Source organism: Dermacentor variabilis, chromosome 8 (assembly GCF_050947875.1).
Source record: "Dermacentor variabilis isolate Ectoservices chromosome 8, ASM5094787v1, whole genome shotgun sequence".
Taxonomy (NCBI): Eukaryota; Metazoa; Arthropoda; class Arachnida; order Ixodida; family Ixodidae; genus Dermacentor; species Dermacentor variabilis.
Window position 1 is genome coordinate 53,819,167 of NC_134575.1, and position 27,967 is coordinate 53,847,133.

Sequence of the window (27,967 nt, forward strand, 5' to 3'; positions counted from 1 at the left end):
GCGATGTGAAAAGCGTCGCCAGAAGCTGGCAAAGACATGGCGCGAAGCACTTTGTTAAGTGCCTTGGTCTCGGGCACCTGCTCGCGCAAATCTACTCGGTCAGATTCCTGGTCTGTAGCGGAGAACTCAACAAAACGAACAGCGAAAAAAAAAGGGGGCGGGGAGGGTAGGGGGTTGAGTGTTTTTCCCGCCGAAGTATGAGGTCCAAGTTACTTTAACCGGTCCTGCACGTTAAGGTCCTCACTTACCGCGAACTTATAGTTAGTATTCGAGTCGAGATACACCCTTCTGCATGCGTTTTCTTTTCTTTTTTTTTTCCTTTCTTACGTGAACACTTCCTGTATCGCGTAGGCATTGTGAGCTTTTAGTGCTTGAGAGAAAAATTCGGTCACATATTTCGAAGAAGGCATGACCAGCGCGGCCAATTTTCGGTTTGACATTTCAGAAATTTTACAGTAATGCGAAAGCATTGTATGCCTCCATTACGCGAAAATCCAGCGTTGTCGTCGTTAAAACACGCTGGCGGGCTAGTTGGTTAGAATCCATGGTAGAGGGTATAAGCGCGACTGGACGAGGACGAAGAAAGAAACAGATACACAGCTTGGTTTGAGCTTTTCAATTATAAATATCCTCTCTCTAGGAGCCTCCTCTCTTGGACAGTGCCACAGGGATATTTGCTCAACCGTGGAGGATTTTATAATTGCTACAAAGAGATTGTCTTGAATTCTTAAACATTTTATTTTTGTTCATTTCCTCCAGTTAGCTTTACCATTTTCAGTTTTTTAATAAAGATAGCCTAATTTCATCCAAATCTTGGCCAATCCCCCACAGTGGGTGTGCGCCATCGCATAAGGAATACCATACCATACCATACCTACACAGACACAGCGCTTCACTTTCAACTATATAGCGCGCGAAAATAAAATATATAGTTGAAAGTGAAGCGCTGTGTCTGTGTATCTGTTTCTTTCTTCGTCCTCGTCCAGTCGCGCTTATACACTCTACCATGGGTTGTCGTCGTCGGCGTGACCGAAAGATGGTACCGAAAATGGCCGATGGAGCGACGAGTAAGAACACGCCAGAAGGGCCCGGATATGACGTCAAATTCGTCAGGCAGGGTTCTGCAAACAAACTCAATTAACGGAACCGAAAAGGCAATTTGTTACGATTCGTTTGGGGTGGAAATCGAGAACGGGTCTCGGGGGTGCGGCACGAGTAGAGCACGCTTACCCGAAGCCAGGGTTTTTCCATGGTTACGGCAGAATAAAGTGCATACCCAGTGCGTTCGTCATTGCACACATCACGTCACTGCCTCCGTCACTGCCTCCCACGTGTCACTTGCTCTTTGGATTTCATCGGAGCTGTGTCTACTGTGAGGCACTCCGAAGCGTCCACCTGAGCGGGATCTGTGCAACGTGGTCGCCCACTGAAGCACGCCGCGGAAGACGAAGCAAGGGAACGCAAAAGCGTATGATGGTGCAAGTTTACAACTTGCAAGACGGCATGCGGATGACTACCTAAGCGAACACGTTTCCCCAAAGCGACTACAATGCTTGCGCATTACCACACGTAAGCAGTCTTAAGCGTCTGTTTACGAACTCTTCTGCTTTCCTATTGGAATGGCCAACAACATCGCCACATGCAACATCGATGAGACGCTCGCACATATCATCTGTGTCTGCCCGCGATATAGCGCCCAGAGACAAGTGCTGTGCAGAGTACTGGACCAGTTGGACAATCGTCCACTATCAGAACTGAAAGCTTTAAGTCAGTACTCCCACAGAACATGCACGCTAGAGGCTTTACTCGCCTCATTAAGGTTCTTGCGGTCTGCGGGGCTTCACGATAGACTGTAAGAACGCCGCTCCCTACTGCTCTATAGTGTACGCGGTTTGGTCGTGCTCGTCTCTATTTCTTTCTGTCTCCCCTTCACCCTTCCCCCAGTGCGGGGTAGCCAACCGGAACTGCCTCTGGTTAACCTCCCTGCCTTTCTGTGCATCCTTCTCTCTCTTAAGCGTCTCTGCCGAACATTCTTGATCCTTTTTTTTATGTTCTTGAAGCCTTGAATTCTTTTTTCTTGCCCGCGTACGTAAATTCTCTTGCCATGTATGATACCCACCGTCAACAGTTTACGTACTTAGGCATAACGTTAAATTTCCGGGTGGCCGTATCCGTACAATCACTGTGTTGGTCGCTAAGGCTGGAATGTGGAAATATTCAGTGTTTTCCCAAATTCCGCGGCCAGTGAATTTCCGGTGCCGTTTGCGTCCATGATGTCCATTGAATGTCAGCTGTAAATTTCTAAACACTACCTGTAGCTAAACCTAACCGTGGAAAACGTGGAAACATTTACTTCATGTAAGGTTGCTAGTCTATATAAACCGTCGACTAATATTCTATATATTCATAACATCGCAAGTTTATTATGATCCCTTGTTCGAAACTTCCCTGTCTTTCCGTCTATTCCTCCTCCTTTTTCGAATCTCTGCTGCGATGCAGAAAAAAAAAATCTATAAAAGGCAACAACCTTCTATAATTTGAACACAAAGGATATACGCCGTGCTATTTCTAGCTATATAAAAAGTAAGAGCGACGTCCTTTCTGTATAAGTTTTGCCCTCCCACAAGACCCGACAGCTTGCGCCAGATGTACCTTTCATAACCATGCATTGCTGTAGTGAGATGCTATGGGCAAGATAGAAAATAGTGCATGCAGAAAAATCCGAATGCTGTCGCTGTACTCGAATGCAAAAGAGGCGTAGAAGGCAATAAACTGTCCGTCTGCTGACGAGTTCCACGAGCCAACGACTTCTGCGCGCCGCTCAATTGATCCCAATTTCTGGTTTCCTGCCATGTCAGCGCAGTTAGATTTCTTCGTTACTCGCGAGCGTGGAAGAGATGCAAGCGGCAGCAGCACATGTTGTTGCGTCACGTAAACACGATGCCGCTTTTAAGCAATGCGTCGCCGCGTGTTAAACCACCTAACGAAACCGTCTGGTATCTTTGGACACACCGAAAGGCCGTAACGCTGACACGCCGCCCCGGTGCAATTTCCATTTATATAATTTCGCAGCACTTCTGAAACTAGAAACCTTCGCTATAAATATGCGTGGCCAACAAACCGCAGCCACAGTGTTCTGGATCTTGCAGAAGTATACGCGTCATCTCAGTGGCTATAGTTAGTAGCAGACGAGCATCCGCTACCGAAGCGTCATTGCCATTCGTGCAGCGGTGGTGGCTCGTTCGCTTTTAATTAATTTCTCGTGTGTGACGCAAATGCGTAAACTTTGGTTAAAATAGACGGCTAACTGAGCTTGTTCCACCCTTTAAAACACGGCGCAGCGTCGCAAGCGCTCGCAATCAAAGAGCTCAGACGCAAAGCCCACACGCCGCGCAAGTTCGCAATGCTGTACTAAGCGTCGTCTCCTTCGCTCAAAAGCAGACGACGCCTAGTACAGCACTATGCATTTCTGTGCCTTGCATATTGGAGACGCTGCGCAATCACGCTATTCTCTCAAGAGAGGTTTTGTTGACGGGAAAGGCAGAGAGGTCCAATTGAGCTGGTGCGCTTTAGTCTGCTGCTCGGCATTGGCGAAGAGGGTAGGGGAGTGAAAGTGTTGGGAAGAATGACGATCCCAATCTTTTTTTGTCAAACATTCATAGTTTCGTATACAAATATTGCTGCAGGGAACTCTGATGCTGGAGCATGCTTGCGCGCGAGTTGCAAGTGCGGTGGTTCGGCTATCGTGGAAACGATGACCCGCCACCTCCATGTTAACTCCATGTAACCGTACGTGGAGGTAGGTATACACGTATTTGAGAGCGGCGTGCAGAAGTCATTCTGTCATGCAACTTGCTGGCAGACGGTACGTTCTTGGCGTGCCGTCTGTTATGCATTAGCGGGCGTTCATACGCGCACCATGTTAGGTAACTACTTGCTACTGTGCCCGGATACGGTAACATGGAGTTACCTAAATTTCGTTTTTCTGGCTCAGAACAGCTTTGCGAGATTGCAAGCTGATCGATTTCAACGAAATAGCCCATTGTGAGCGCAACAATTTTCAATGTTTATGCATGTGCGCATAATCTTATTGCCTTCATGCGCGTGAAAAAGTGACTTCTTGAAAATAAAAAAATAAAGCCTGCAGAAGGAAAATCTCCAGCCACAAACACGAAGGAGGAGGGAAGAGAAAAGTAGAAGGCAGGGAGGTTAACCAGAATAACGTCCGGTTGGCTACCCTACACCGGGGGAATGGGAAAGGGGAAAGCAAAGATCACAGGGAGAGAGAGGAGGAAAAAAAAGAAGGAAATTGCGGCGAGTTCACTGACGCGTGAGGTCTTACAGAAATTGCATTAAAAGTCACAGATGGTCAAACACGAAGACTATACAAAATCCATATACTAGCAATCATGTCCATGCCATGCCAGCTGCCTCTTCCTAAGCTCACGCACCGCTTGACTCTGGTAAAGAGGAAATTCCATACTCACGCCGTGGCCGTGAGGGACGCTATGCCCAACACTCCCGAGGCTAATCTTGTACAAATACACAAGCACATAAGAAAGTGCTCAGGGAACATGGCGGCCGTGGTAATTTAATTGTTAAACCGCTGCACACGTGAGGTGGGAGATGTGGCTTCGGTTACCAGCTCCTGTAAGTTGTCTTTTCGTCGACTTTCATTTCTATTTAGCTCACTATTTCTACAATAAAGAAAACGCGCGTTTAGCTATATTTCTCTGGCTTAAATGTGTGTTTTTTTTTTCGTGTCATTATGAATAACCAAAAATCGAGCCCTTCGGACACCCGCTTACTTCTTGCGCGTCATTACCGCAGGAACATTGTCGCAACGGGAGAAAGACGGGGATAAAATGAGACAATAACATAAGCCTACGGCGGCTGACTCTAAAATATCCATCATGGTACGACATAATTCTATGCTAACGGAACGATCGCAGTCTCTGTTAGGAGTAACCTGCAGCAACGTTTGTAGATAGCTTTCTCAAAGTGGACATAGCACCATACTTCGACGTAACGTCATTTGGCACAGAGTGTATGCAGGATTGCAGCGCGTTCTGTCGAGAAGCTCGTGTTTGAAGGCAGCGACAAAAAAAAACCTAAATAAAGATAAGACGACCTGAAAGAGAAGAATCGCGTTACAGTGCGCTTTCAGCCCACAAGCGCAGCCGGTCCCCTTTTGTTCGACGCTCGAGATCTACCGCGATGCTAGCTGCGACCGGTCATCGCATACGTGAACACACAAAGGCCCGTGTTCCTGCGTGTTCTCTCGACTGCTTCGTGTGCGTGTGCTTTGTTCTTTCTTCATTCCAGTCTGGCAGCGTATACATATGTAGCTGTGCGCTCAGGAGACCCATTATATAAGCCTTCTGCTTCGAGGCTACAAACTCGACGACTTCGTTACAGCTGGACTGCGCGAAGGGCGCGTTTGCCTTTGGTCAGTAGGATGTAAAAGTGGACACCTTTCCTGTCCTGAAACGGCGCTTGTCCTTTTTGCTTCTTTCTGTCGCCGTCCGATTTGCGCTTGCCGTTACAGTGAACGATACGATTTATGGCTGGAAACATGACAACGTTGGATGATTCGAGCATTTTGCGAAAGAAGCACGAACAGAAGGGATGGGAGAAGCTCTGGAGAAACCTTGAGTGTTGCTTTGGGCAGTGCGAGATTGCGTGAAACCCAGCCTAGACCTCTTGCACGTAATATCGCACATCGTCTTATGTCCTTTTCAAGCTCGGCTCGGGAGTGGTTGCGTAAAAGGTTCGCCCCGTATATAAAGTCAGGTGCACGTGCAAATGTATGCAGACGCTTTGATCATCATCTTGCAGTTGGTTCTGCCGCCACCTTGCACAACTTCGGTACACACTGTTTTGTCTAGAGAAACGACCAAGAGAGCCCGCTATGGGCGTTTCGAATACCGCAAGTTGACACGAGAATTCGTGTTGCAGCATCAACATGGAAACCCACCAGAAGGTGTTGCATCTTGATATCTGTGTTTAGGCAAGAGAAATATTTTACAGCGAAGCTGTATACTTCTACCGCCCAAGGAAATTTTCGTGTCGTTGTAAGCAAAAAATCCCCATGCGTGGGCCGATCCTTTAGATAGTGCATTGCCGAGCCGACCCACGGCGGGGGTGAAGCAGGCGTTAAGCACTCGCCATATGTGGGGCGATCCCGAAGATAGTGCAATGCCGGCCGAGCCGCGGGGGAGGTGATTTGAGCGCAGCTCTAAACGCGTTTTCATTTCGCGATATGTTGGCGGGTTCGGACAACCTGTCTCGCGAGGCACATTGCAGACGCAGCGACGTCTGCCGCGACTGCCTCGCTAATCGGGATATCTCGAGAGGCAGCGCGTGGGGGACGCGCGGGCGTGATTCAAAGCAGCCTACCGTAGACAGGCCTCCGCTCATGTAGCGCTTTGTTTCCATATGTCTGACGCGCGCTACTCTGGCGCCATCTCGTAGCCGTCGTCGCCACACAGCCCGTCTTGCGCGGCACTACGCTTTCCTGCTCACGCTTTCGCCATACCATCCTCCTGCGCTTTCCTCCTCGCGCTATCTTCCCTATCGCCGTCTTTCATCACCCGCTGCGCTCCGCGTCCGCTCTGTCATACTTCGCTGCGCTCGTTCTCTAGATTACGAGGGACGCCGCGGTAGGCCGATGCTCAACGCAGGAACGTGCGCATAAGAGCTGCGCTCTAAAAGAACCAGAAAGCTCGCCTTCGCGCATCCGCGGCTGCGCGGTAATGAGGAAGCAAACGCTTCTTAGGATAGAATGGATCCGAATTGCGCTCAGCACGTATGCGCATACTGCCTTTGAAATCATGATGCGTTCAAGGCGTCCGTCGCATTTCTAGTAGTCATCAACTCCGCTTAACAGAAGGTATAATTTGTGTTCTCGCGATTCTGCGTGCGTACGTGCGTGTGTGGGCGTGTGTGGGCGTGTGTGTGTGTGTGTGTGTGTGTGTGTGTGTGTGTGTGTGTGTGTGTGTGTGTGTGTGTGTGTGTGTGTGTGTGTGTGTGTGTGTGTGTACTCGTGTTTCGACTCTTTATGGACTCACACTAACTAAGCTTCGCTGTTTGTATAGATATTCCAGCTTGTTGAATCTGCTGTATACTTTTTACCACGATAAACGCGACCAGACTGTTGCTTTCTCCACTTACACGCAGATCGTGCTTTCAACATCTAACCGTGGCATTAAAAAAAATGATCTTCCTCATAGTTCACACCACTGATTAATAAGAACTGACTTGAAATGTGATTATACGCCAGATATGTAAGGTGAATACTGTAACATTCCATACCTTGTCATTGCTGATTGACTGATTTGATACGAAATATACATGTTCTCCACTTACACAGCAGTTAAAATGTGAAAATAATCATCTGGGAGTGTGGTGTTGCGTTTCGCCTGCGACACGTGGTTTTGCCGGCGCGACTGCGGCGGGGCGGCAGACATTTTGGCCCGATCGTCGTCGCCGCAACACTCATCGCCAGGTGTTTCCAGGCGCGTCTGCGGCGATGCGACCGCCTAGGGATCCTCCTCGCATTCCAGTCATTGTGCCCGAAACAGGCGATGCCAAAGCAGGGATCTCATTCCAGTTATTGGGCCCGAAACAGGCGATGCCAAAGCAGGGATCTCGTTCCAGTCATTGTGCCCGAAACAGGCGATGCCAAAGCAGGGATCTCATTCCAGTTATTGGGCCCGAAACAGGCGATGCCAAAGCAGGGATCTCGTTCCAGTCATTATGCCCGAAACAGGCGATGCCAAAGCAGGGACCATCTTCTCGTTACAGTCATTGTGTCCGACCGGCAGCGCCACGACAGGGTGCTACGAGATCGTGCGCAGCGCCACGACAGGGTGCTACGAGATCGTGCGCAGCGCCACGACAGGGTGCTACGAGATCGTGCTCGACATGGTGCTACGGCATCGCTACGACAGTGTGCGTCACCATTAGCCCATTGTACATTCACGTGCTCGTCTTTTGAGGGGTTCCTTCTTGCCCTCAACTGCGAGAGTATAAAAACAGCTGCCCCCGGACGCCAAAAGGAGGGCTCCGATTTCTTCAGTTGAGTGAAGTGCTCTCCCGTCTCTCTACTTCGGTCAAACCTGACCGCCAACTCTTTGCGATGTTAAAATAAACAAGTTGTTTCGTTGTTACCAGTCGACTCATGCTTTGCCGGGACCTTCGGATGCTTCGAGTTGTACCCCAGGCCGCCAGGCCAACGCTACCCTTGGGGCTTACGACCCAGGTACAACCACGGGCGTCAGCGCCGAGTTCCCAACAGATCGTACCAGCAGTCAGATCCAAACATCTGGTTGCCAGCGGTGAGATCGCCTACGACTTCAAACAACGGTCTGCCAGCGGCGAGATCGCGACAACGGAGGCCAGCAGCAAAGAGATGCAGTTGACAGTATGCTGAGCAGCTCAACGACGATCCGGGAGCAGTGCAACGAGCCCTGTGTGACGACTGGTTGCCTGCAGCGGAACGACTGCGCGGAATTCCTGCCTGCGAGGTTTGGTGAGTGCGGGACTTTCTTCTTCTGAGCTTTGCCAGGCTTTTGTTAGTGTCAGAAACAGAGCTGGTAATTGTGGTTGTCGTTGCTGCCGGGTTAGTTTGCGGCAAGACAATAGTAAGCAGTAGAGAAAGCAGCATTCAGAGCAGCCATGGATTTGAAGTCGTTGCGCAAACCGAAATTGTTGGAGCTTGCAAGAGAGTTGGGTCTGGATGTCTCAGACAAACTAAGAAAACCTGAACTGCTAAAGGCTATTCTTGAGTTAGAGGCTGAGGATGACGAGCTGTCGGAATGCCTTGAGACTATTGAAGAGAGGGAGACTGCAAAAGAAAAAGAAGAGCGTGAACGTAAAGAACAGAAAGAGCGAGAGCAACAAGAGCGTGACCGTCAACACGCTTTGGAAATGAAGCGTCTTGAGGTAGAAATGGAACGCGCTCGTAATGGAAGTCAGGCACACGGTGCAGGAGAACGCGTATTGTTCAAAATGACTGACCTGATGCGGCCGTTTAAGCTTGGAGAGGACATTGGTTTGTTCCTGGTTAACTTTGAGCGAACGTGCGAGAAGCAGGGGTTCTCTCGGGAAACGTGGCCACAGCGCTTGCTCACTTTGTTACCCGGCGAGGCGGCCGACGTAGTCGCTCGCTTGAATAGAGAGGAGGCAGAGGATTTCGACAAAGTAAAATCGAGTCTGCTAAAAAAGTACCGGCTGTCTGCGGAGGCGTTCCGTCGGAAGTTTCGGGAAAATGAGAAAGGCAAAAGTGAGTCATATACAGAGTTTGCGTATAGGCTTATGTCGAACATGCAGGAGTGGCTCAAAGAAGAGAAAGCGTTTGGTGACCACGATAAAGTTCTGCAGTGCTTCGGGCTAGAACAGTTTTATAGTCGGTTACCGGAGAACGTGCGATACTGGGTCTTGGATAGGCCAGACGTTTGTACGGTGGCTAAAGCCGCTGAGCTAGCCGAGGAGTTTGTGACGCGTCGAGCTCGCGGAGCTAAGGACGGTCAAAAGGGTGAATTTGGCTCCCAGTTTGAGAGGCCAAGGTTCACGCCCATGAGATTTAAGGGGGACACGCGTAGTGAGGATGCGAGTGAAAGCAGTCCGACCAAACGTAAAGAGACGGCGGCAGCCAAACGCAGAAAGCGGTTCGAGATGAGGCGAGCGCGCTTGTGTTATACGTGCCAGAAGCCGGGTCACTTTTCGGCGCAGTGTCCGGAAACAACACCAAAAGTTGTGTTTTTTTCAATAGGCAGCACGGACGAGAACATGAAGCTTCTCGAGCCTTACATGCGAGACCTCCTCGTGAACGGGAAAGAGTGCCGAGTGCTTCGCGATTCCGCAGCTACGATGGATGTAGTTCACCCATCTTACGTAGAACCCCATATGTTCACGGGCGAGTGCGCATGGATCAAGCAAGCCGTGGAAGCTCATAGCGTGTGTCTGCCGGTAGCAAAAGTGCTTATTGAAGGACCTTTCGGAGCGCTTGAGACGGAGGCCGCAGTGTCATCTATGCTGCCACCCCAGTACCCGTACCTATTTTCAAACAGGTCCGATCACCTCCTGCGCGAGAAGGGGCTTTTGTTTGGTGAAGCTAGTGTTCAGGCCTTAACCAGATCGAAGGTTCGGGAGCTCGCTGCAAAGGCGGTAGTTGCGGGGCCGACGTTATCAAACAACGAAAAAGGGTCAGAGGCGCAGCAAGCTGATATTCAGAGCACGCCCGAACTGAATAAAATTGAGTCTGTAGCGTTGAAGGCGCCAGATACTGGAGAGGAACCGCCCGACACGGGAAAGTTAGAAGAGCTATCTACAGATTTGCTCATCGCGCCTACGTCAGACGGACTTGATAGGTTGCTAAGAGTCAGCCGGTCGGCTTTGATAGCCGAGCAAAAAAAGGATGGCAGCCTGGAAAACGTGCGCTGCAATGTCAAAGAAGGTATCGCCAGGAAAACTGCGCGTTTTGTGGAAAGAGGGGGAGTCCTGTACCGGAAGTATCTAGACCGCCGAGGAGTGGAGTTCGATCAGCTGGTCGTGCCTCAATGCTATCGTCAGGATCTGTTGCGCTTGTCGCACGGGGGTTCGTGGTCCGGACACCTAGGAGTTAAGAAAACTAAGGACCGTCTCTTGCAAGAGTACTATTGGCCAGGGTGTTTTCGGGACGCAGACCATTTCGTGAGGACATGTGACACTTGTCAGCGGGTGGGCAAACCAGGGGACAAATCGAGGGCGCCGTTGAAATTGGTACCTATCATTACGGAGCCTTTTAGACGGCTCGTTATTGATACTGTGGGACCTCTGCCGGTAACAGCCACGGGGTACAGACACATTTTGACTGTGATCTGCCCAGCGACAAAGTTCCCTGAAGCAGTGCCGCTTAAAGAACTCAGCTCAGTTGAGATAGTTAATGCACTACTGTCCATATTTGCGCGAGTTGGTTTTCCTGCGGAAATCCAATCAGATCAGGGCACAGTGTTTACTAGCGCTTTGACGACAACTTTTCTCGAAAGGTGTGGGGTAAAGCTGTTACACAGCTCAGTGTACCACCCACAGTCGAATTCCGTTGAGAAGCTCCACTCCGTCATGAAGCGCGTGTTGAGAGCGTTGTGTTTTGAACATCGAACTGACTGGGAGCTGTGTCTGCCTGGGGTGATGTTTGCTTTAAGGACCGCGCCGCATGCGGCTACGGGGTTTTCGCCAGCTGAACTGGTGTACGGTCGCTCGCTTCGATCTCCGCTTCGCATGCTTCGAGAATCATGGGAAGGTAGGGGCGACGACCCAGTCGTGGTGGAGTACGTGCTTAAGCTCCTCGAACGCTTAAGAAGGGCACAGGAGTTGTCAGGTGAAGCAATGACAAAGGCCCAGCAGAGGGCCAAGGTTTATTATGATCGGACAGCCAGGGCCCGTCGTTTTGAGGTTGGCGATGAGGTCATGATATTGCGCACATCGCTAAACAACAAACTAGACGTGCAGTGGGAGGGCCCAGCACGAATTGTTCAGAAACTGTCGGACGTTAACTACGTGGTAAGTCTGCCAGGAAAGCGGAAAGCACAGCAAGTTTACCACTGTAATCTGCTCAAACCTTATAGACAACGGGAAGCAGTGGTGTGCATGATGATAAACGTTCCTGAAGAGCTTCCAGTCGAGCTTCCGGGACTAGGCTCAGTGACGAACAGGGAAGACACCGGTCAAGTCATTAGTGACCTTATCAGTAAAGCACCGCTGTCGCCTGAGCAGAAAACCGAACTACACCAGCTATTACAAGAGTTTCAAGGTCTGTTCTCTGAGAGGCCTGGTAGGACTTCTGTACTTACTCATGATATAGAACTTACCTCCCCAGAGCCAGTACGATCCAAGGCGTATCGGGTGTCACCCCGCCAGAGCGATATTATGGAGGCTGAGGTAAAGAAAATGCTACAGCTCGGTGTTATTGAGGCAGGTGAGAGTGATTATACCTCCCCTTTGATTTTAGTTGAGGTACCGGGCAAGGAACCTCGTCCTTGCGTCGACTACCGCAGGCTTAATTCCATCACTAAGGATCAAATTTATCCGATCCCTAACATCGAGGAGCGCCTTGAGAAAGTTAGTAGCGCTCAGTTTATTTCCACCCTAGATCTTGTCAGGGGTTATTGGCAGGTTCCACTTACAGAAGAGGCTAGTAGGTATGCGGCGTTCATTTCACCAATGGGAACATTCCGTCCTAAAGTGTTGAGTTTTGGTTTGAAGAACGCGCCATACTGTTTTTCAAGCCTCATGGATAAAGTGTTGCGGGGACAGCAAGAATTCGCTTTACCGTATCTAGACGACGTAGCGATATTCTCCGCATCCTGGTCTGAGCATATGACACACTTGCGGGCAGTGCTAACCCGCCTGCGCGAAGCGGGCTTGACAGTCAAGGCTCCTAAGTGCCAGTTAGCACAGGCCGAGGTTGTCTACCTCGGTCACATGATTGGTCAGGGTCGTCGCCGCCCCTCTGAAATAAAAGTGGCCGCTGTGCGAGACTTTCCGCAACCGCGCACAAAGACCGATATTCGGTCGTTCTTGGGTGTCGCCGGCTACTATCAGAGGTACATCCCTAGGTACTCTGATATCGCGGCTCCCCTGACGGATGCTCTAAGAAAGACAGAGCCTCAAACAGTCGTCTGGGACGAGACCAAGGAAAGAGCTTTTAGCGCCCTAAAGAGTGCCCTAACAAGCCAGCCTGTGCTACGATCGCCAGACTATACAAAAGGGTTCATTGTTCAGTGCGATGCTAGTGAGCGAGGCATGGGCGTTGTACTGTGCCAACGGGAAAATGGAGAAGTAGAACACCCCGTCCTGTATGCTAGTCGTAAGCTGACCAGTCGTGAGCAGGCGTATAGCGCCACCGAGAAAGAGTGTGCGTGTCTCGTGTGGGCCGTTCAGAAATTGTCATGCTATCTAGCCGGCTCGAGGTTTATCATTGAGACGGATCACTGCCCTCTCCAATGGCTGCAGACCATCTCTCCCAAAAATGGCCGCCTCCTGCGCTGGAGCCTCGCTTTACAACAATATTCCTTTGAGGTGCGTTACAAAAAGGGGAGTCTCAACGGTAACGCCGATGGCTTAAGTCGAAGCCCCTAACGTAGGAATCAGCCTCAAAATTGTTTGTTACTGATGTTGTTCTTCCTGAGGCAGGATTTTTTTTAACATATTGCTTTTGTTTAGTGTTTCAAAGTGATGATATGCTTTCTAGTGCAATTTTTCAATTTGTGGACGCGTTCTGAGTGATGCTAGACTACTGTAAGGAACTAGGCAGTGGTATAAAAAGGGGAAAGAGCCTGGCAGGGCTTAGTGAGGGTTGTGCCGTGCTTGCTGACTGAGCGGTTGAGTTTTCAGCGTAGTTCTAACGCTTGCCGGGAACGAGAACAAAAATGTGAACTCTCCCGAAGTCACTTTGCAGTGTCCTGTGCGAACCTGAACGAGAGAACGAGGCCTTCTCTGTGCGCTGCGCTCAAGAAACGTCAAGGGACGCCCGACTTCGGTTATGAGCATCATCGAGCGACATCCCTCCGGACAGCGGATGCAGTCCCCTGTCCATCGGGATCTCCTTCCCCCGGCGGGGCGGTCTGTTGCGTTTCGCCTGCGACACGTGGTTTTGCCGGCGCGACTGCGGCGGGGCGGCAGACATTTTGGCCCGATCGTCGTCGCCGCAACACTCATCGCCAGGTGTTTCCAGGCGCGTCTGCGGCGATGCGACCGCCTAGGGATCCTCCTCGCATTCCAGTCATTGTGCCCGAAACAGGCGATGCCAAAGCAGGGATCTCATTCCAGTTATTGGGCCCGAAACAGGCGATGCCAAAGCAGGGATCTCGTTCCAGTCATTGTGCCCGAAACAGGCGATGCCAAAGCAGGGATCTCATTCCAGTTATTGGGCCCGAAACAGGCGATGCCAAAGCAGGGATCTCGTTCCAGTCATTATGCCCGAAACAGGCGATGCCAAAGCAGGGACCATCTTCTCGTTACAGTCATTGTGTCCGACCGGCAGCGCCACGACAGGGTGCTACGAGATCGTGCGCAGCGCCACGACAGGGTGCTACGAGATCGTGCGCAGCGCCACGACAGGGTGCTACGAGATCGTGCTCGACATGGTGCTACGGCATCGCTACGACAGTGTGCGTCACCATTAGCCCATTGTACATTCACGTGCTCGTCTTTTGAGGGGTTCCTTCTTGCCCTCAACTGCGAGAGTATAAAAACAGCTGCCCCCGGACGCCAAAAGGAGGGCTCCGATTTCTTCAGTTGAGTGAAGTGCTCTCCCGTCTCTCTACTTCGGTCAAACCTGACCGCCAACTCTTTGCGATGTTAAAATAAACAAGTTGTTTCGTTGTTACCAGTCGACTCATGCTTTGCCGGGACCTTCGGATGCTTCGAGTTGTACCCCAGGCCGCCAGGCCAACGCTACCCTTGGGGCTTACGACCCAGGTACAACCACGGGCGTCAGCGCCGAGTTCCCATCCGATCGCACCAGTGTCGCGATCGAAACAGTGGTTCCAAGAAGATTCGGCATGGAACACACATATATAGGCAAAAATTCCACAGAACGTTCCATAAGTGTTTGTTGGTTGCATAGACTGCGTTCACTTGTGCCTTCGTGGTTGAAGATTTTCTAACACTACGCATCTCATTGGTGGTGGTGGTGATGATGATAACGTTGCTACAGGCGATAACTTTGCTACATGATACGGATGATAACGTTGCTAGGCTTGCCAACCAAGCCTAGAAGGCTTTGTTCGCAATCCCTACGCCTGAAAGTATCCTCACGCGTCAAATACGTCGCCATCAGTCAATCACTATCGATATTTTTATTGATATGATATAAGGAGACGTTGACGCACAATTTAAGGCGCCGGCTACTTCTTATCTCTTGAGTGGTTCCATCATATGTACAACATACAGGGTTCAAGATTACATATGAAATAATATTTTCACAGAAGCACCAGGACTTATCAAGCAACGTTTTCGCAGAAAGACTATGACGTAATAAACACATGGTACATACAATATACAAGCTAAATGTCTCCACGGTTATGGGGATAAATGTATCAAAAATACGAACAATACTGTCGCCTAATGACATAGTCTCTAGTCGGCGGGTGGTACATTCATCGTGTAAATGCATTATGACGTATAGTCACAACAAAACAGTCAACATAATTCACAAATACATGCATATATACAGCGACAATGAAATGAAAGGAACTATAAAAGCGTTAATTACGTCCAACAATGCCGCTGTCTTCAAGAAAAGTCTTTAGTGCTCTTAAAGCGCTCTTCTGCAAAGACGTTGTTGGCCAAGGACCCAAAAGTTTCTTTAAACTGAAAAGTATGCGGTCTAACTTAATTAGGGTTGATTTAAGTCGGCATCTTGGTGTGTCGTATCGTGGGCAATCTGGAAGAAGGCGATATATATCTTCGTCTACAAATCCACAATCACATTCGGGAGTTTCCGCACTGCCAATTCTGTGTAAGAAATGCTTTGCGTAGGCAGTGCCTAGCCTTAAACGATGAATAAGGGTTTCCATAGTTCTGTCTAATGATAATGAAAATTTGAATTCAATGAACGGATCAATATGGTATAAGTCCGAGCTCTTGGAATTCTGGTCAAACCAAGTGTTTCTACACATTTCGAAAGACGTTGTCCTTATAATGCAACGTAACTCAATCTTTGATATTGGAGGCGGAACCACATCATCTTTGAGGTTTGTTTGTCGTGCTGCTTCATCGGCTGCTGTGTTGCCAGGAATGTTACAATGCCCTGGTATCCACTGAAGTGCTATTGCATGTTTCGCTGCGCTTGCCTTTGTGATGTTTTTAAGTGTTTCGTATATTGTACTATCACTGAATGTTTTCCCTTTTGTGCTGCAGAGTAATGTATTATATAATTATTCGGTGGTGTACTTCGCAAAAAGATTATAATAAATTGATAGTATTTCAAAGAAGGTTCTTACCTGCATTGGAGGGTTACCAGAATCATAAGCTGTCATTACCAATCCAGTTTCTTCTCTAAAATATGGCATGTGGAAGGTTTGTCTAGGGTATTACTACCACTTGGTGCCATACAATAAGCAAACATATAAAGTCAAAATGCGGGACGATAGTTGGAGAGACACTGTGGAATAAAAGTTGTATAAACAGGGGCAAAGTGCCTTAGACAGGCTGGCTAACGTTTCGATAAGTGGTCCTATTTTCCTCACAGGTGGTCTTGTCATCCGTGGTGCGTTAGCTTTAACGGGTTAGTAGAGAGACGTAACTCTGCCAGCCCCCTTAAAATTAACCGTTACCGTTAGTATAGTGACATCACTCTACCAGCCTGTTGAAATGTAATACGTAAGGGCTGACAAGGCCGCCTGTGACAAGAATAGGCCCACGTTTCGAAACGTCGGCCAGCCTCTCTGTGAGTCATTACCGCTGTTTATATGCAACGATTATTCTATAAGCGGAACATGTCCCAGCACGTCCACAATGCACCCACCAATAAATACCCCAGGACGCTGATGCTCTTGTCAAAATGTTTGTTCTAGACTGAGGATTTCTTTGTTCCACCAGTGCTGATCACAGTTTGTCATAGTGACGCGCACTCACAGATTGTTATAGTCACATATTCTTAACCATGGTCTGCAGGGGAAGCGCCGGCCTGCAGCGTCACAGTCCAGAAGTGCACACTTCTGTTACCTAGCATGTGTTGACGTCATTCCCGAAGTCCATAAGTTGCGAAACGTGTTCGGTAATCTGTGGCTTTGCGCACGCAATTCACACGTCAGCTTGCATTGTGTAGGAATGCACTGTAGGAGGCAATAAATTGCGCTGCAAGTCCTGGGTCTATAAGCACACTCGGGATTCAACTTGGTACACCTGCATTGCTTATCGGCTTCACATTATCGATGCAGCGCGTCATACGTATAACCGGGCACACATGGGAACAGCTAAAGTTTAGGAATTACCGTTGAACGACAGGAGTACACTGAACACACATACTACATGACGAGGCATCTGACGCGTTGTATGTGTTCTTTGTTCGACAACCGCGTTTGCAAAGTTCAATTCCTGAATGGTAGGTCATCGCTTATAGCTCGAAACCAATAATCAGCTAAAGTCTTGTTGTACATACGGCCGTTGGCCTCGGAGATAGTCAAAGCATGCATTCTCCAAATCACGAAGCGTTGCTCTTATATGTCTTGAAGCGGAGAGTTCGCTTGGAATGTGTATTGAAATGGAAGAGAGTTGCGCAAAATTTTGCAGCGCGCGTACGCCCTATTTGCCTTAGGGAATAGTGCGTGCATAATGCATGTGCAGAGTGTTGCAATAAGTACGTATCGTTCCTATGCAGAGCGATACCTATAGTTCAATCTATTACATGCAAATTTGCACGACCAAACTATGCATAAGCAAAGAATGTCTCAACTAGGAATGTCAAAGTCACTCTATCCGTCAATGCGCAGATGAGTTTTGTGTCTTCTTTCTTTTTTCGCCTTCAGCTGCTAGTCGGCGTTCGTGTTGTCCACTTCTCTTGTGTCCGTGTCTGCACGCCTTAGCCCTTCTTTGCATTATGAATCCTTACCAACTAGTTCAGCTTTCTGTCGTTCCAAGATCCTTCATTTTTGTCTATTTCCCGAAGAAACCTTGACAGCACCTTTACTTCTCCAAGCGTTGTCAATTAGTGCGCTGCCAGGTGGCAGCTTCGGGCACGCTAGTTCATGCTCATGCGTACACAGATATCTCGGGACGGAGCCGGTAAGCGCGAAGAACTGACGATACGCTAGAACGTTATTATATTATCTGTACGCTGAGAAACCATGCTCGAGGCTTGGCTGCGATGTTCCCGTGAATTCACTCTTCATCTGCCGTAACCGCCATCGTATCTGCCGTCTATTTCCCAACGAACTGCGCAACCTTTCCGGTTAAACATAATGATGATGGTGATGATTATGATTTATTTGCATCCCATTCTAAACCGGGCGAGAACAAATAGTCGCCTAGCCTGCTTGATTTGATGAGGTATGCTATACGCGTTCTTCATTCTACCTTTTTTTTTTCTATAAAGCTCCTTAATCTTTTTTTTCTTCCTCAAAACTTCTCTTTCTACTTTGCACCTCACAGTAGCACTTGTGACATCACCAGTAGTCCGAGATAAACGAAGCCGATTCTCTGACAAGTGCAGCTTATGAAACGATGACATATGTTTTCGGGGAAGACCTACGGAGCTGGTGATTTTTTTGGTACGATATTATAAAGTTCACATATTTTGAATTTTTTCATAAAGTATTTGATACGGTAAAGTAAAGTGCTAAGTCCTTAAATCGGTAGAATTTGTTCTTCTAAAGTGCAGCAAACTGTATTCAAATCGATGCCGTTGTTGCGTAGTGCGGGCATGTCTGCGTTTTACAAGCACATGAAAGGAGAAATCGAAATTAGCCCTGATAAAGTGGGACCGTAATGGTGGAATGGGAGCACAATGTCACAGTGAAGACCAACACTGCAGTCTCTTATCTAGTCAAGCTACGCATATCTGCAGAAGCTCCGTTCTCGATTATTTGATTGAAAAGGAGTTGGTTCGTTAGCTGATATGTAATAAACACAGGCTGTGATTTCATTTTTGAATAACATACCCTAACCACAACGGCGGTTCGTTAGTACATCGCTGAAGTTGAAATTGTTTCAACACGTGTGGGCCCATTTTCTATCCTTCTTTTTTCGGGAAATGTTCTCAGAACTTTGTAGGCTGAGTATTTCCTTCTTTCTTGAACGCAATGTAATTCTCGTTTATACATCGAATATTAACGGTATTCACAAACTACCAATAGCTACGTATGCAAGAATCCCGAAATGACGGGTCGAGTGGGCTTGTCGGCTTGAGATCCGATCGACAGGTTCATATAGACGCTAAAGGATCAGACCGAGCAAGCGCCAAGGCAAGTTCCGTCCCACTTCCTCCACGGCGTGGGTTGACTCACACAACCGGCTTGGCAAGATTGCTTGTAAGCGACGCGGTCGGGTCGGGGCTTCGTCATCTCGACATTTTGCTCGACCTGCAGTCGCGTCGAGTTGACCTTAGCGAAGATATACTAACTGTCGAGCGTAAACGTGACGTAAAGAGCCCCGATTGGTAGACGCGGGTATAGGCCGTCTCCCTTCTTTTGCGTCTTTCCTCACGTGCCGAGATTCCCCTCGCACGGAAGACCTGGTGCTTCTGGCATCATTCCAAATGTGTTGTAGATCGCCTCTAAAACATAACGGGCCATGACGTGTTTCCGGCTCCAGCAACCGCTTCCGGTGCATCCAGTCAGCGAAAGCATAACCGTCGCAGGAGCGTGGATTAGGAGACCTCCTACTGACAAGTTAAACTAGCATAAGATTCCTATTTAGCGTCGAGTTAAAAAAAACAATAGATTGTTTACACTGTTGGGTTCTTATTTTGGCCGCCAGTAACGATCATCGTTCATCGAACGTGCAAATCCTGTATTGAAGGTTGAGCGCTCGCTATCATTTCCTGTCCAGAACGGTATGTGCATATGCTATGCACATGTCTTTAGTGACCTGCAACTAGCTGGAGACAAGCGTTAAGAAAGAATACACACGTAAAGAAAAATAAAGATGGTCATAATTAGGGACCAGAGAAGCCGCAAGAGGTGCGATTTTATTCTAAAAAATTCTTTAAATAAACTTTGAATTTTTAACTCTCTCTTCTCTTCTTAATGGCATTACACTTCATTGGTAAGTTATGGACATATGGTATTTGTTTCATAACGTCATTTCTTTTATTTTCAATTCAATGCCAAGTGTCAGGATCAAGTGATTGTAGCGCAATACTTTTGGCGCATTCATTATCTCAGTACACATATGTTGTGTAACCAGCTGCTAATCTGTCCATCCCTTCCTTAGCTTCGTTATTTTTCTTTCTGCGTACACAATGTACACACCTTGCTCGCTCCGACTGCCTCAGCTGGGGTCACCGCAATGCTTGAACCAGCGCTATTGTTCCCTCGTCTTCGTCTGAAAAAAAAATAGATAAAGAAGCCTGAATTAACAAAGAATTAAGCGAACAAACGCAAAATGCGCGAAAGAGAACGTGTGTTCTTGTGTTGATCGTAGCGCCCCCTCTGTTGCTTTACGGCGCCTCGCCTGCCTACGTCTGTTATTCGCGTGTTCTTGCAGACGAACTAACCTAGACCAGCCAACGAATGCGCGAAGGCTTGTTGTCGTAGAGTTAACTTCCCTGGTTTCTTTTCTTGTTTTGTTTTCAGCCTTTGCTTCTTATTTGTTTTTTTTTTTCATTCCCGCACGTGTTATTGCGACGACGCCGGAGAAAGCAGCGTGCTTTAGCGCATGCAAATTTTTATGCCTTCACCCTTCTGCAGGCCTGCGCAGAGATGCGGTCGTATCACATTCCTTTCTTTTTTTTTTTTCGTCTGCTTGCAGCCGTTGCGGCATCCAGGCGGAACCTCATGCTTGCTCCGCTCTTGCACCGATGTCGTTATCGTCCTTGTTTCCTTTTTGTTTCTTTCTCTGTCTCTTCTTCCTTGCATAACGCAGATGCGTAAAGTATAACGCGAGTGTTTTGAATATTTCAAAGGCATCGTGACTTCGAGTCGGCGGACTGCTGCAATGCCAACGTCTTTGATAAGGCCGCTCGAGTTTCCTCGGTTGAATTTGGTGGACATAGCGTAGTGTGTTCGCTCTCAGATGTTTGCTGCTCAGTTTGTGTAATGATTTACTCGTCACCATCAGGAAGTTACAGAGTAACTTTGTTTTACCGTTGAGTCGGCAGGAAACTTGTACAAGTTGTACAAATCTGGAGCAGACGGTTGATGTTAGCGTTTTTAAGGGCGTTCACTCGGGCATAAGCGTTATGTGGCTCGTGCTTATGTGGTGGATCGTTCCTAACACACATTTATCCCTTTGTCACGCTTACGTGTTACATTGAATTCTCAAGTGCCGCTTTTACTTCTGTAGAGTTGACAGTTTTTTTTATCATGTTAGTGTCATGTTAGTGATCGCCTTGAAAAAAAATTATGTGGCTCGTGTCTATAGACGTCACGGTGCAATTATAATACACAGTCCTTTGTCACGCTTACTTATCACTTGGCGCACTCAGCCACCGCATTTACTGGACAAAGGAGCCAATCACGACTGATAAGTTCGATCGCGATCGGGCTCGTTGATGCTCAAAAGGGCACCTTGTGACACCCGTATTGCAATGAACAGGTCTATGGCTGTATGCATGAGTTTTCGTGCCTCTGGTAGTGAGTCATGAGCCAACACTGAAACATTCAATACGCACGCTGCAGGTTTTGATGGTAATATCGAAAGCGCTTGTAGAACACTTTACGATAGTTGCAGTGATGTCATGTTGGCCAGGAGCATTGCAGACAGGATGTACTTTCGAAAGGCGGCGAACAAGTTGTCGGAGCGACATCGGCATTGGAAACCTGAGCACCGAGAGCGATGTTACTGGGTGATTTCTCGCTCGAATAGAGCATTACTTAACTTCTGGGGCTGTTACTTTGGTACTTCCCACCCGCCGTGGTTGCTTAGTGGCTGTGGTGTTCGGCTTCTGAGCACGAGGTCGCAGGATCGAATCCCGGCCACGGCGGCCGCATTTCGATAGGCGCTAAATGCGAAAACACGCGTGTGCTTAGATTTAGGTGCACGTTAAATAACCCCAGGTGGTACAAATTTCCGGAGTCCTCCACTATGACGTGCCTCATAATCAGATCGTAGTCCTGGCACGTAAAACACAATTAATTTATTGATTTGTATTTCTCATCGCATCTTTGCTTGCACCATCATAAAATTTATCGATCTTCCGTATGAAGCACATGTAACCATATCGGCTGTTAGCAACAAAGAAAACACCCGCCGTGGTTGCTCAGTGGCTATGGGGTTGGGCTGCTGAGCACGAGGTCGCGGGATCGAATCCCGGCCACGGCGGCCGCATTTCGATGGGGGCGAAATGCGAAAACACCCGTGTGCTTAGATTTAGGTGCACGTTAAAGAACCCCAGGTGGTCAAAATTTCCGGAGTCCTCCACTACGGCGTGCCTCATAATCAGAAAGTGGTTTTGGCACGTAAAACCCCAAATGAAAAAAAAAAGAAGGAACAAAGAACAAAGGAAAGAAAAACAAATTCTCGATATGTCTTGGTAAAAGCACCGCATTGATATTCTATAGAAGCATATAACTTCATCGGCAACTTCAGCGACACCACCGACTAAACAAAATTGTGGCACATTTTTTTGTTATAATCTATTCATAACATGCCATTTAACACTATCCTGAGACTGCGCAATAATATATCAAACGCCGTGAACGCAATTTCATGCCTTGAGAATTTTGTCAGAGGGCTGTAAAGGAATTTCCGCGGTATGTGGCATCGAATGAACGTTTGTAACAGTCCCGCATTTCATAACTTATAAAAGATGACAAGAAACCATGACCTTTCAAAGCAACTTCTGCTGCTGCATTATAAGTGTTGGCAGTGAAGCCGCCAGGAGGAGCCGCGTAATTTTGCCGTCTCATCGAATTTCCGTCACGCACCCTGCTCTTTCCCCACCTCCGCTGGGTCCATTTCGGGCCGACCTGTTTTGTAATAGAAGGACAAGATTATATAATCAGCAGCAGCCTCTCTTATGTCCACTGCAGGACGGAGTCCTCTCCCTGCAACCTACAATTAGCCCTGTCCTTCGCCAACCGATTCCAACTAGCGCCTGCGAATTTCCTAATTTTGTCGCCCCACCTAGTCTGCTGCAGTTCTTGACTGCGCTTCCCTTTCCTTGGTGCCCATTCGGCAACTCTGGTGGCCCACCATTTCTCTACCCTACGCATTACATGGCCTGCCCAACTACATTTCTTTCTCTTGAGGTCAATTCTAATATCGGCTATCCCCGTTTTCTCTCTGATCCACACCGACGGGTGGACGGACGGACGGACGGACGGACGGACGGACAAACCGACCGACTGACCGACCGACCGACCGACCGACCGACCGACCGACCGACCGACCAACAGACAGACAGACAGACAGACAGACAGACAGACAGACAGACAGACAGACAGACAGACAGACAGACAGACAGACAGACAGACAGACAGACAGACAGACAGACAGACAGACAGACAGACAGACAGACAGACAGACAGACAGACAGACAGACAGACAGACAGACAGACAGACAGACAGACAGACAGACAGACAGACAGACAGACAGACAGACAGACAGACAGACAGACAGACAGACAGACAGACAGACAGACAGACAGACAGACAGACAGACAGACAGACAGACAGACAGACAGACAGACAGACAGACAGACAGACAGACAGACAGACAGACAGACAGACAGACAGACAGACAGACAGACAGACAGACAGACAGACAGACAGACAGACAGACAGACAGACAGACAGACAGACAGACAGACAGACAGACAGACAGACAGACAGACAGACAGACAGACAGACAGACAGACAGACAGACAGACAGACAGACAGACAGACAGACAGACAGACAGACAGACAGACAGACAGACAGACAGACAGACAGACAGACAGACAGACAGACAGACAGACAGACAGACAGACAGACAGACAGACAGACAGACAGACAGACAGACAGACAGACAGACAGACAGACAGACAGACAGACAGACAGACAGACAGACAGACAGACAGACAGACAGACAGACAGACAGACAGACAGACAGACAGACAGACAGACAGACAGACAGACAGACAGACAGACAGACAGACAGACAGACAGACAGACAGACAGACAGACAGACAGACAGACAGACAGACAGACAGACAGATAGACAGACAGATAGACAGACAGATAGATAGATAGATAGATAGATAGATAGATAGATAGATAGATAGATAGATAGATAGATAGATAGATAGATAGATAGATAGATAGATAGATAGATAGATAGATGCACAGACAGACAGACAGACAGACAAACAGGCAGATGCACAGACAGACAGACAGACAGACAGACAGACAGACAGACAGATAGACAGATAGATAGATAGATAGATAGATAGATAGATAGATAGATAGATAGATAGATAGATAGATGTACAGACAGACAGACAGACGGACGGACGGACGGACGGACGGACGTTTTTCTTCTGTACCCCCCTCCACTGTAATGCCTGAATGGGCGCTGTGGGTACTAAATAAACAAATATATTAACCACAGGTAGTTCCGGTTGGCTACCTGCATGGCAGGGGAGGGGAGGAGTAGGGGGATAAAAAGAGAAAGAGAGCGGAAGGGGTGAGAGAAAGAGAAACGAGCACAGAAACCGCATACACTTAGAGCGGTAGGGGGCGGCTTTCTTAAAATAAATCTATCATGAAGTCCCGGAGACCGCAGGAATCGGTGGTCTCCGCAGCTGTTTTGGAGCACTGGTCTAGTGCTTTCAGTTTGGATAGTGGACGATTGTCCTATTTATTTATTTATTTATTTATTTATTTATTTATTTATTTATTTATTTATTTATTTATTTATGCCCTGAAGCGCCAAGGCATTACAGAGGGGAGTGGGGTACATGCGTGAAACAATAACAACGATGAGAACAAATTTATACAACGTAAGCAACATGTGGACTGGGCGTAATCATTAAGAAATCAAGTAACAATACCATGAAATTCAAGTTATATAAAACCTAGCGACATTTGAACTGGACCACAGGAATATATGGCAATGCGGCGCTACAGAGCACGTGGTGACGTGCTCACATTTGAGAAAAGTGCGAACAAGGTTTGGCGGAAAAGTGCGCTGGTCTTCGATTGGCACAATATCATCAGGAAGGTGGTTATGCGGAATAAATGAATATAAAATATGTTTGTGTTGCAAAAATTGCATCTTACTTTATTACGTTGATCAACTCGAGATTACGGATAAGTAGGCGCAAGAATGAGCTCACTGCTAAAGATATGATGATGAAATACTTTATGAACAAGGCATAAGCGAAAAGCCTTTCCGCACAGTGATGAAAGTGGTAGACACGAGTTGCTTTTCATAAAAGATATGCTAGAAGTACGATCGCAGTTTGAGTGAATGAAGCGAGTGGAATTACTCTGAACCATTTCAAGAGAATTAACCAGAGGAGCCGTGTAAGGGTCCCATAGCAGCAGCGTATTCCAACTTAGATCGAACTCTAGCGTTCTATACATGATGTATTGTATGATGCATCATACGCACGACTGCACCCTGTTTGTCATGTTCATTAGGTATTGTATATCACATGTGCTTTCAGGTGTCTTTTTTTCTTTCTTCTTGTTTGGTTTCTTGTTTTCTCAGATTCTTCCTTGTAATAGTATATTGTACCCAAATATTGCATTTGTGATGAACTACTTAATTCTTTTGTTTAGTGAAACCAAAACCTTTGCATTAACACACTTATGATTATATAATCTATTTATATTCTTTGTTCGCAAATACTACCATATGTACTTGCCCTTCCTGTTATAATCCCATGAGGGATTGACAGTATGTGAAAATAAATAAATAAATAAATAAATAAATAGTAGTTGCAGTGATGAAGGGGATTGGCTAAAGTTTTTACCGCAAGTAGCCTAACACACGATTTGCGTTATTGGTTACGGATTTCCTGTGACATTTCCAGGATAAGTCAGATGACATAGTTGCATCTAAATAACAGAAGGATGAAACATGTTCGAGCTGGGCGTGCTCTACCATATAGACAGGCACACACACGCACGTCGCATCTCGTTACAGTCATCAGCTTGCATTTCTGGGGGGTTTAGTTCCGTTAGCCAGTTTTTACACCAAGCGGCGATGTTATTTCCATCCCTAGGTAGTTTCCATTGTTAGGTCGATCACTGTGCACATCACTTGCTCCACGGCGCTACAGCACGGGCACACGTAGGTAATGTGTCCGAGCGTCTCTACACAACTGAATGTGGCGCTGTTGGTCATTTTAACGAGGAATGCACAAGAGCTTGTAGATGCAACGCCTAGCCACAGACGGTACAGCACGGTCTGTTAACGTCGCGGTAACCCAGACGGTAGACGCATCCGTATAGCCGGAGGCAACGAACACAAATGACGCACGGTGAAACCGCTCGGTTCCCACGGGGCCAAAGTACATTCACGGGGCATCAATCGCAGGCCAGTCGCAGCGTCTGTTCGCGAAAACGGAATCGAAGATGCATTGACCACTTTCGTGTGCAGATCGGGCGGCTGCGGCGGCGTGGTCATTCCCGCTGATGTTGCAATGCGCTGGCAGTCATTGGAAGGTTGTGTTGGGTCCCTTGTCGTGGCGGCGATGATGTGTCCGTGGAATTTCTGAGGCCAGTTGTTCATTGGGTCCGTGGCGCATTGGGCTTTGTATGCGCTGAAGGGCTGCCTTGTAATCACTAAGAACTGTGCATTGCTGCGGTGGTTCCTGATTATTGAAATCAAGCGCCGCACGGACTGCCGCAAGCTCCGCGCCCGTCTATGTGGTCATGCAAGAATACTTTAACTTGATCTCTTCAGATTTCACCGGGGTGACAACTGCAGCACCAGAGCCGTTCAGTTTTAATGAACCGTCTTGGGTAGACATGTTGCCCGAATATGTGTACGTCGTGAATGCGTTCCGAAACTGCTTGCTTCAAAGCTTTCAACGGCGCTCAAGCTTTCTTGGGGCTGACAAACTGCAGTAGGCGTGAATTGTGTTGGCACGTAGGACTGATACATACATACATACATACATACATACATACATACATACATACATACATACATACATACATACATACATACATACATACATACATACATACATACATACATACATACATACATACATACATACATACATACATACATACATACATACATACATACATACATAAACACACACACACATACATACATACATACATACATACATACATACATACATACATACATACATACATACATACATACATACATACATACATACATACATACATACATACATACATACATACATACATACATACATACATCCTTATTTTTCAGTCAGTACATATCACTGCAAATTGCAGATCACCCAAAGCCTCAAGGGCCTGAATCGCTTCTCTTGGGAGACAGGCGCAGCCTATGAATAATGTTGTTTAGTATGATTTTTACCTTTACTTGCATTTTTACCCAAATTCGTATGTTCCCGATATGTGAAATTTCTTATGTATTTAAACATACAAAACAAAAGCAAACACGAGGCATGCAGGTTAACATAATAGCGCGTAATTACTAAGCAGTCAATGTCTCTATTCAAATAATAGACAACTTGGGAATAATATACGTACGTGTACACTTCACAAAAATTTATTACTGCAGCTACGCCTCGCCGCCATTATCAACCTACGCACCATGCCTCAATGTAAATGCAGACACTGCTGTTGTATTCCCAAGTCTTTTTTTTTTAAGGATATTCTATTTATCACTCTCTGTAGGAGCGATCTTCACCACCGGGAGACGTGCCAGCTGAAATTCAAAAGCAGCCGAGTTCCGAACGGTAAGCGTTGAAGCATCCTAATTTATATTTTGCGCGCCGGTTTAATTATCGCTGCATTGTTTCCACACCCCATTAAGCCTCCCTCTTCAAGCATACCCCTTTCCTCCCTTAACCCTCGCCGCCCCCCGCTAATACTTGCGCCAGCTTTTTGAACAGGTTTTGTGAAAGGCTACAGTCACGTATGCAAACAAAGAACCGCGTGAATATCATTTGCATGTGCGTGAAACAAAAGATAATCAAAGAAAAATCAAAACGCTACGCAAGCATCTTAGACTCTGGATTCAGTTTGGAAACAATGCGTCAAACCAATTAACCGCTCTAACCTCTCGGTTGTAATCTCTATCCAAATAGCGAAAGTGGCAAGTACCAGCCTAGGGGAACAACCGGCAGTAATGTCACAGCCCTCTGTGTCGCAGCA

At 47.6% G+C, this 27,967-nt stretch overlaps 1 protein-coding gene across 1 annotated transcript in view; it reads left to right on the plus strand.

The window, feature by feature from the left end:
- The window catches only part of dimm (basic helix-loop-helix family member dimmed), a 564,311-nt gene that overhangs the window by 349,745 nt on the left and 186,599 nt on the right, over positions 1-27,967 (plus strand). Inside the window, exon 5 of the mRNA XM_075702147.1 lies at positions 27,488-27,549. The gene's annotated coding sequence lies outside the window, so the exon portion shown is untranslated. The remainder of the gene's footprint in view (positions 1-27,487; positions 27,550-27,967) is intronic.